Genomic DNA, 7,285 nt, shown 5'->3' on the forward strand with positions numbered 1-7,285 from the left:
CCCGAAAATAGTTTGGAACCTCAGTTACAAAATTTCACTAAAACAAAAAAATGTGTAAATTTCAAAAAATCTTATCCTACCAAAACCAAGTTTCCACCCACGAGAAATCAATGGTCGAGTGCGAACAACCGAATACATGGGAAATAAAATGTCCCCCTTATCAACCCCTGATCATAATCCGTGATAACGAGGCACCCCCTAACGAGCCTAAAAAAAAAAAAAATCCAAAAATAGCCAAACACGCCCAAGTCATTTGGGTAGTTGGCAACCCTTGACGTTACTCAAAAGCCTCATCCCCGAACGAAATATCCGAACGTAACAGGGGGTAGCTTGCCAAATGGTCCTTAGTATTCAGAGGGACGTTCGGACTTTGCAAGTATCCGCAACCACTGTAGCCTGACGAAAGTGCCAAGTACTGGTAGAGGGGGATGGGAAAGGGGTGGCTGGGCGTCTCCGAGGCCCTGATACACGTTGGTCTGGCTTTAAGGGTGGCTGAAGGATCTTCCCAGTGAGACGGTATACTCTGGACGAGTAGACTGTAGCTAGCTCGAAAGAAGTGCGAGGAGCGGTTGGTAGCTCGGAAGGGGTTTGCAGGTGGGGAGAGAGGGAGGGATGGTTGGGAATCTTGGATAAAGTTCCTGAACGTTGGTGTAAGAGTCGCTCCCTCAGGACAGATCTGGTCCTGGTCGGAGCACCGCTCACAGGTTAGCGACTGAAGCGACCGAAGCCCGGTACGGGCTGCCGCCTTTAACTGCCGGGCCCACGGTGATTGCTTGCAAATTGCTTCCGTTTACTTCTATGCTTACGAAGGAGTTCAATTATACGAATTCCTTGGGTCACGGTGCAGGAGATAATTGCCCGCGTACGGTGAATGGCTCCCTCGATTATTATTATTATGGATAGTCGATCGGTCACCCACGTGACCCGGCCGAACTATTACCCAGAATCCCCCTGTACGCGTATAGGATATACGGTACGGATATACGAGGGCCAAAATTATAAATTTGAGAACACCTTCCTCGGCCTTTGGAATCACTTAGCGAACGTCGCTTTTATCGGTTGAAATTTTAAGAGCGTGGAAAAACATATTATCGGTAATGTTCGAGCGCCGATTAGCTATACCCTGTTAGGTATAACTTCGCCGGCCATTCATCCCCCGTAGAGTTTATGCTTGTTCTTTGCCGAGTTATAATTAAATGGCGAGCAACGTTCACGCGTAAGAAATGGCAATCTGTGTAGTTTAGGAACACGGGGAACGTAATTAACGAGGGATCGCATAAAAGATAGAACGGTGGGATTTTCTTGGGTAACGGGGAGGGCCGGAGGGGGTGGATTCGAGGAGGAAGATGGACAGAAGTCTGGGTTCATCCGGTCGTTTGCGACCTGTGCTTGCGGCGGGTGAAGATGGAGTTTGGCCTTGATCCTCTTTTTCGGGATTCCTTGCGTAATGGCGGTTTTCATGGAACGACATTCTTCGTTCTACTTCGGTTTACATCGTTTCGGGGGACGTACCCTTGATTTTTTTGCTCTTTCTCGTTAATTTGGGAATTGCTATTTTTTGGGTGAAAAAAATTTTTTTTTTGGTTATTCATGTCATTCGTTTAGGAAGGGGATACCGTATCTGGAAATCCTTTCGTGTAGAGAAGTTCGATCATCCTGGGTGTACGGTACTCCTGGTTCATCGGCAGGAAGTTGGCTGCCGTTCGAAGAGTTGAAGTTTGTTGAGCTACCCTGACCATAGCTGTTTGGTGATCGTTGGAGGACTGATGCGGGTCCAGGTTGGATGAGAGTGAGAGAGAGAGGAAGTAGAGGGAGAAAAAGAGAAGAATATTATGAAGAGAGGAGATATATATATATATATAGTATATATTAAAGGTATGTTGAAGAACGTATAGAGTTGCAAGAGGTAACTGTTGAGAGAGTTTGGCTCAGTTACAAATTTCTGCCACGTTGCCGCGTATAGAGTTGTTTGGAAAAGTGGTGTAACTTTTTTTTTCTTTTTGACTTTTTTTTTTTTTTTGATTTTCTTCCTCTCTGTATTTATCTGTCTCCCTACACCTGTCCATGTCTATGGGACCGACTCTCAACTCGACAGTCACTTTGCTCTCAGTACCCGAGGAGCTCGTTTGAACGTTGCGTGAAAACTTTTTGAAAACTGAGGAGGGGGGGAGGTCCTTTTGAAAAAGTTATCGCCGCTCTTCGCTTTCTCCTTTCTTCGTATCCTTTATTCCTGGACATGCGAGACGTAGGGGACTCCTTTAGGCTGAAACTCGTTGGAAGATTGTCCCCTTCGGATAAGCTATATATATATATATATATATATATCTATAGTATACGCTGTTTGTCTTTGAGAGAGAAAATTCGGCCTCCTCCAGAGATAAAGTCAAAGTTGGAATTAAATAATACAGTACACTCGAGTTAATATAACGAGTCGACTGTATCTCGAGAAAAAATATTGACTCGCGACGTTTTTAAGCGGCATTAATATTTACGGGTGTTTATCGGGCGTCCCGACGCCCTACGCAGTTTCGCGTCTTTTGTCTCGCCGAGGTATACAGGTTAAAAAGAGAGAGAAAAATGTTGAAGCAATTTTTCTTTTCTTCCTCCTGTGCATTAAAAGAAAAATGGGGAAAAAGGAAAGATAAACAGAAAGGATAATTAAAGGGACGCTGGATGACTCGCGGTCCAAGCCATTACTCCTTTGAGTGCAAAATTTATTATATTTGGATACGATGTGGATACCGTGTTGAAATTAAAAAAAAAATTTTTTCCAAGTAAATTCAAAATTATGAAATTACTCAAAAATCCCAAGAATGACAGTGTCCTTGCGATCGGCAAAGAAGGACCAGTTTACATCGAGGTTCAGGATTATCCGACGAGGTGGAAAACTCTCAAGTGCATGCCAAGTCTTCGCCTAAAGGATACCCACTGTGACACCTAGATTCATCGCCACATAAAAATCTGTAAAAGCAGCGGAGATTCTCGGGGGGATTGAATGCGCTTCGGGGCGTGAAGAACGTATGTAGGCCGCCAGGTCAAACCGGCACTGAAACTCGAGTGGGGTTGGTGCTCCTGGTTTCCTATACTCTTGCCATGATATCCGGCTGGTTGCTTGTCTGCTTGGTTGACTCGCTCGTGCGCCTGGTTGCATGCTGGCGAGGCACGAGGCAATTTTTTTATTTTTCATTTTTTTTTTTTACCCTCAGGCGACACGCGTTTTGGCGCGTTTTCAATGCCGGCGAATTTTTTTTGCAAGATTTTTTTCAAAATCAAGGATACCGTTGATATGGGAATTGTGGACTTTGATTTCTCAATGGTGTGTATGTGTATTCAGGTTTTTTTTTTTTTTTTTTTTTTTTTTTTTTTTTAAAAAAAAATTTTTTTTTTTTTTTTTTTTTTTTTTTTTTTTTTTTTTTTTTTTTTTTTTTTTTTTTTTTTTTTTTTTTTTTTTTTTTTTTTTTTTTTTTTTTTTTTTTTTTTTTTTTTTTTTTTTTTCAAAAAAATAAATCCACTTTTCAAGTGTTCACGAGGTATGAAAAACAACTACGGCTCTCATATGCGTACGGTTTATACGATATCGATTGTCCTAGATTGGCCTCATATTTTAATCTTTTGACGCCGTCATGTTGACGCGAAGAAAAAAAAAAAAAAATGTTGACAAGCTTTGTGCAAAAATTTAAATAAGCAGCATCGTTCCTTTCTTTCGCTAAATATGCAAGAGTCAATTAGAAAATTTTGTCATTAAATATTAACCGAACTTCTATGTTTTATTAATTTTTTTTATTCTTGGATATTGATTATAATTGTTTTTCGTCTTCGGTATCGATCGCGCGAACCGCTTCGCTATAATTATAACAGAGCCCGACTAATGACTTAATTTTGAAATGAGACGTTCGTTGGATTTCGAATGATTAGATTTATCACTGCCGGCAAAGTATGGCGCGGAGTAACATTAATATGCGGCGTAGGTAATTGCCAGGAGAATTTGGTACAGGAAATTGTCTAAAATTGTCATGGTGATTTAGCAGTGTTTTACTGATTAGCACATAGCCAGTAGCGCGCAAAAAATTAGTTGAATTAATGAACGAGATATAATTAATTTAAAAAAAAAAAACGAATCAAACCCATCGACAATATAGGAATGTACTGTAACGTTGAATTACGTCATAATCCAATCGTTAAAATTTTTCAGTTTTGTAAAAAGTGGCAAAAAATTTTTTTGCAAATTTCATAAAAATTAAAAAATATCGATCGGGTTACGTCATCGAGCTATAAAAATTCCACGTGCCTCGACGAAATACGTAATTTGCCATATCCGCGATAACGATTACCAATCACGAAATGTAATTTTGAATCTGTATGCGTGAACGAAAAGAAATCCTCTTGTCGGTAACGTCTATATTCTCATGCAGATTACATCGTCTGCCTCCTACCAGTTCATTATCGGTTGGCGTCTCAAATTACCTGAATGGTACGTGAAGCGAGATTCCCCGTTGAAAAGAAAAAAAAAAAAAAAAAAAAAAAAAAAAGTTTACGTCTATATTCTCATGCAGATTACATCGTCTGCCTCCTACCAGTTCATTATCGGTTGGCGTCTCAAATTACCTGAATGGTACGTGAAGCGAGATTCCCCGTTGAAAAAAAAAAAAAAAAAAAAAAAAGACAAAAAGTTTTTACTTTCCCTTTTTCGCACGGCGAAAGACGAAAAAAGCTAGCTCGAAAGAAACATGGCGTCTACGCGACTCATATCCATAGCACGTAATAAGAGAAAAGTGCAAAAGTCCGATGAAAAATTTCGAAAAAGACGGAGAAAGAAAACGTGAGAAGAAATAGCAAAGGTTGACGCTGAAAATAATATCGCGGATTTTCCACGTAGCGTCGCGAAGAAAGAGAGCGGTAGAAGGCGGGGGGGGGGGAATTACCATGATTTTTGACAAACACGACTAGCATAAAAAATGAGATCAACGTACAAATAAAACGTAATCGTTTCCAAAGATATTTGAAATTTGATTTCCACCGCCAAGAGACACGTGTTCCATACATATATATATATATACATCAGTGGCCATGTAAAATATCAAGGACACGATAGCCTAAAGAAAATTTCAATAAAGTCACAGGGCCCGGTCCGTAACTTGGTACGCTCCTGAAGGAGCCCTAGACGCGCTTTGTATTCCAAACGCGGCTGAGACAACACTGTTATGATAGTAGTCTTTCCCAGGGGAATCCCCGAAGCCTGTAGTAGGAATTAAGGAGGCGACGCTCATGGCTGAACCAGAGGAGTCCTTTTCTACTGGCTCTACTATCTTTCCAACCTAATCCAGGTATACGTATACACTCAGGTACGTATCAACTGACGAGCTTCACCCTATTACACACGTGTATATATATATATATATATATATATACCCACACTAAAAGTAAAGAAAATCGAAAGACTCCAACGTCTATGATTTATTAAAGTCGACAACGGGAATCAGTGTTGACCAGCAGGAGACTGAAAAACCTACGGAACAATGAAGAACCGCCGAATGGGTAGTCGATAAAGAAAACAAATTCGAGTGATGACATTTTTTTAATCTCTCTCTCTCTATGAATCCTTTCTCTTTCTTTGTCGTTCGGTTTTAGCATATCGGAACGTCGACAGGTATTCATTTGACAAAATGGTGGACTCTTGCAAACCCCCCCTTGTCCCCCGTCAGCTGTCTCCTAGCAAATGCAGCCACCAACCATCAGACCCGTACCGACAGCTGCAATGGCCAACACAAAGACCCGGGCCCGTAGTTCAGATGTCAATTTACCTTCATACAATGCTTCAATCAGGATGCAAACAACGGTAGTTTGTAGCCAGGTCAAACCGAATTGCATTTTACATCATCCGCCGAGAGTCCACAGTGATCCATCCACGAGCATGCATCGCATAGGGGTTTTGGCTGGCTGCTCGGACTGCTTGGAATCGCGTAATATTTCGTTTCCAGATTGCGCGACTCCTTTCGACTAGAAGCAATGTTTACCTTGGTATTTTCGTTTCTAGGGACTTTGTCGATCGTTCTACGGAGAAAATCCCTACTCGGGTACTTGGAATTACGACGAGTATTAGCGACTGCTGGGAATTTAATTTTACAGTGATACCAACTTATACTCGTTCGAATCGATCTTTTTTTTATGCTAACTACCTTCAATCAGTACTCGAGACATCTAACGGGAGACGCAACTTCAGGATGATAATGTACCAGGATTCACTCGAGATACGTCTCGAGTGCATCGTTATTGTGAATTATTATTTTTTTTTTGGAAAATCAAAGTGCAATTTTTTAACGGTTAATTATTCCAGTTGAAAACAAAGAAATTTTTATCACGCAATATTTTATGCAATATCCCTTAGTCTAGGTTATGTTTCTTTTTTTTTCGACGCTGTCTATGAGAACCTGTATGTGTAGCTTGTAGGGGCACACACAAAAAAGTCAAAGAGAAGAAAGTGTGGTACGAGAGAACAGATAAAGAAAAAAAAAGAAAGAAAAAAAAGAGAAAAGCAAGTCCCTAAACTCCTTTGGCGCGCCGCTGATCCCTTCGAAGTTAACTTAAGTAATGACTGATTTAGTTTTCGCTTAATTCCGGCAGAAGGAAAGTAATATCTTTAATGGATCTCCTGTGTTATCCAGGATGGAGCCTCTCTACAGAGAAAGTGCTTCGCGGTTCAAGCACTTTACCCCGAAAGTGGGGCGAGGGGGGGGGAGTTCGCTAAGAGATGGAACAACAGAGTAGGGGGTAGAGGGGAAGAGGAGGGGGGATGGCACGACAGTAAGAAGAAGCGAAGGAGGTAAAAAAAAGGGAAGCAGAAACTGAAAGACCAGGATGACTCGATACGTATCCCATAGTGCACTGGGACGGACCGAACGTAAACTAGGAGCGGGGATCCTATTGCGCAAGGTACGGTGCTGGCTGGTTGCTAGCGCGAAGATCTAGGATCTAACGGAGGACGGGTCTGGGAGTAACGGGAGCGGGGTAGTGGTTTGTAAATAAAAGCGCCACCGGGTATAGAGGGAGTCGAGGCTATATATTCCTTAAATAAGCCATTTCCCGAAATGTCACTGTGCCATGAGAATTCGATGATCCTTTTTACCTTATAAGGAAGCCATCCTCATCTCCCCACGTATGTTATTTGTACTTATCTACGGAAAGGATCAATCGATTGATCCACCTAGGGATCACCGGTGTTTATGTAACCTTGGAACAATCTTTTTTTTTTCCTCTCTGCTTTCGGCATTTTAGGGGGGGGGGGGGG

The 7,285-nt window shown here is 41.5% G+C and overlaps 2 protein-coding genes across 6 annotated transcripts in view; one reads left to right on the plus strand and one right to left on the minus strand.

Annotated features, from left to right (window-relative positions):
- The window catches only part of LOC107270513 (protein madd-4), a 90,715-nt gene that overhangs the window by 69,126 nt on the left and 14,304 nt on the right, over window positions 1-7,285 (minus strand). The gene's annotated exons all lie outside the window — the stretch shown is intronic.
- LOC107270516 overlaps window positions 1-7,285 on the plus strand; it is a 94,987-nt gene that overhangs the window by 61,226 nt on the left and 26,476 nt on the right. The window lies entirely within an intron of this gene.

This window comes from Cephus cinctus, unplaced genomic scaffold, assembly GCF_000341935.2.
Source record: "Cephus cinctus unplaced genomic scaffold, Ccin1 Ccin1_scaffold0786, whole genome shotgun sequence".
NCBI classification, from domain to species: domain Eukaryota; kingdom Metazoa; phylum Arthropoda; class Insecta; order Hymenoptera; family Cephidae; genus Cephus; species Cephus cinctus.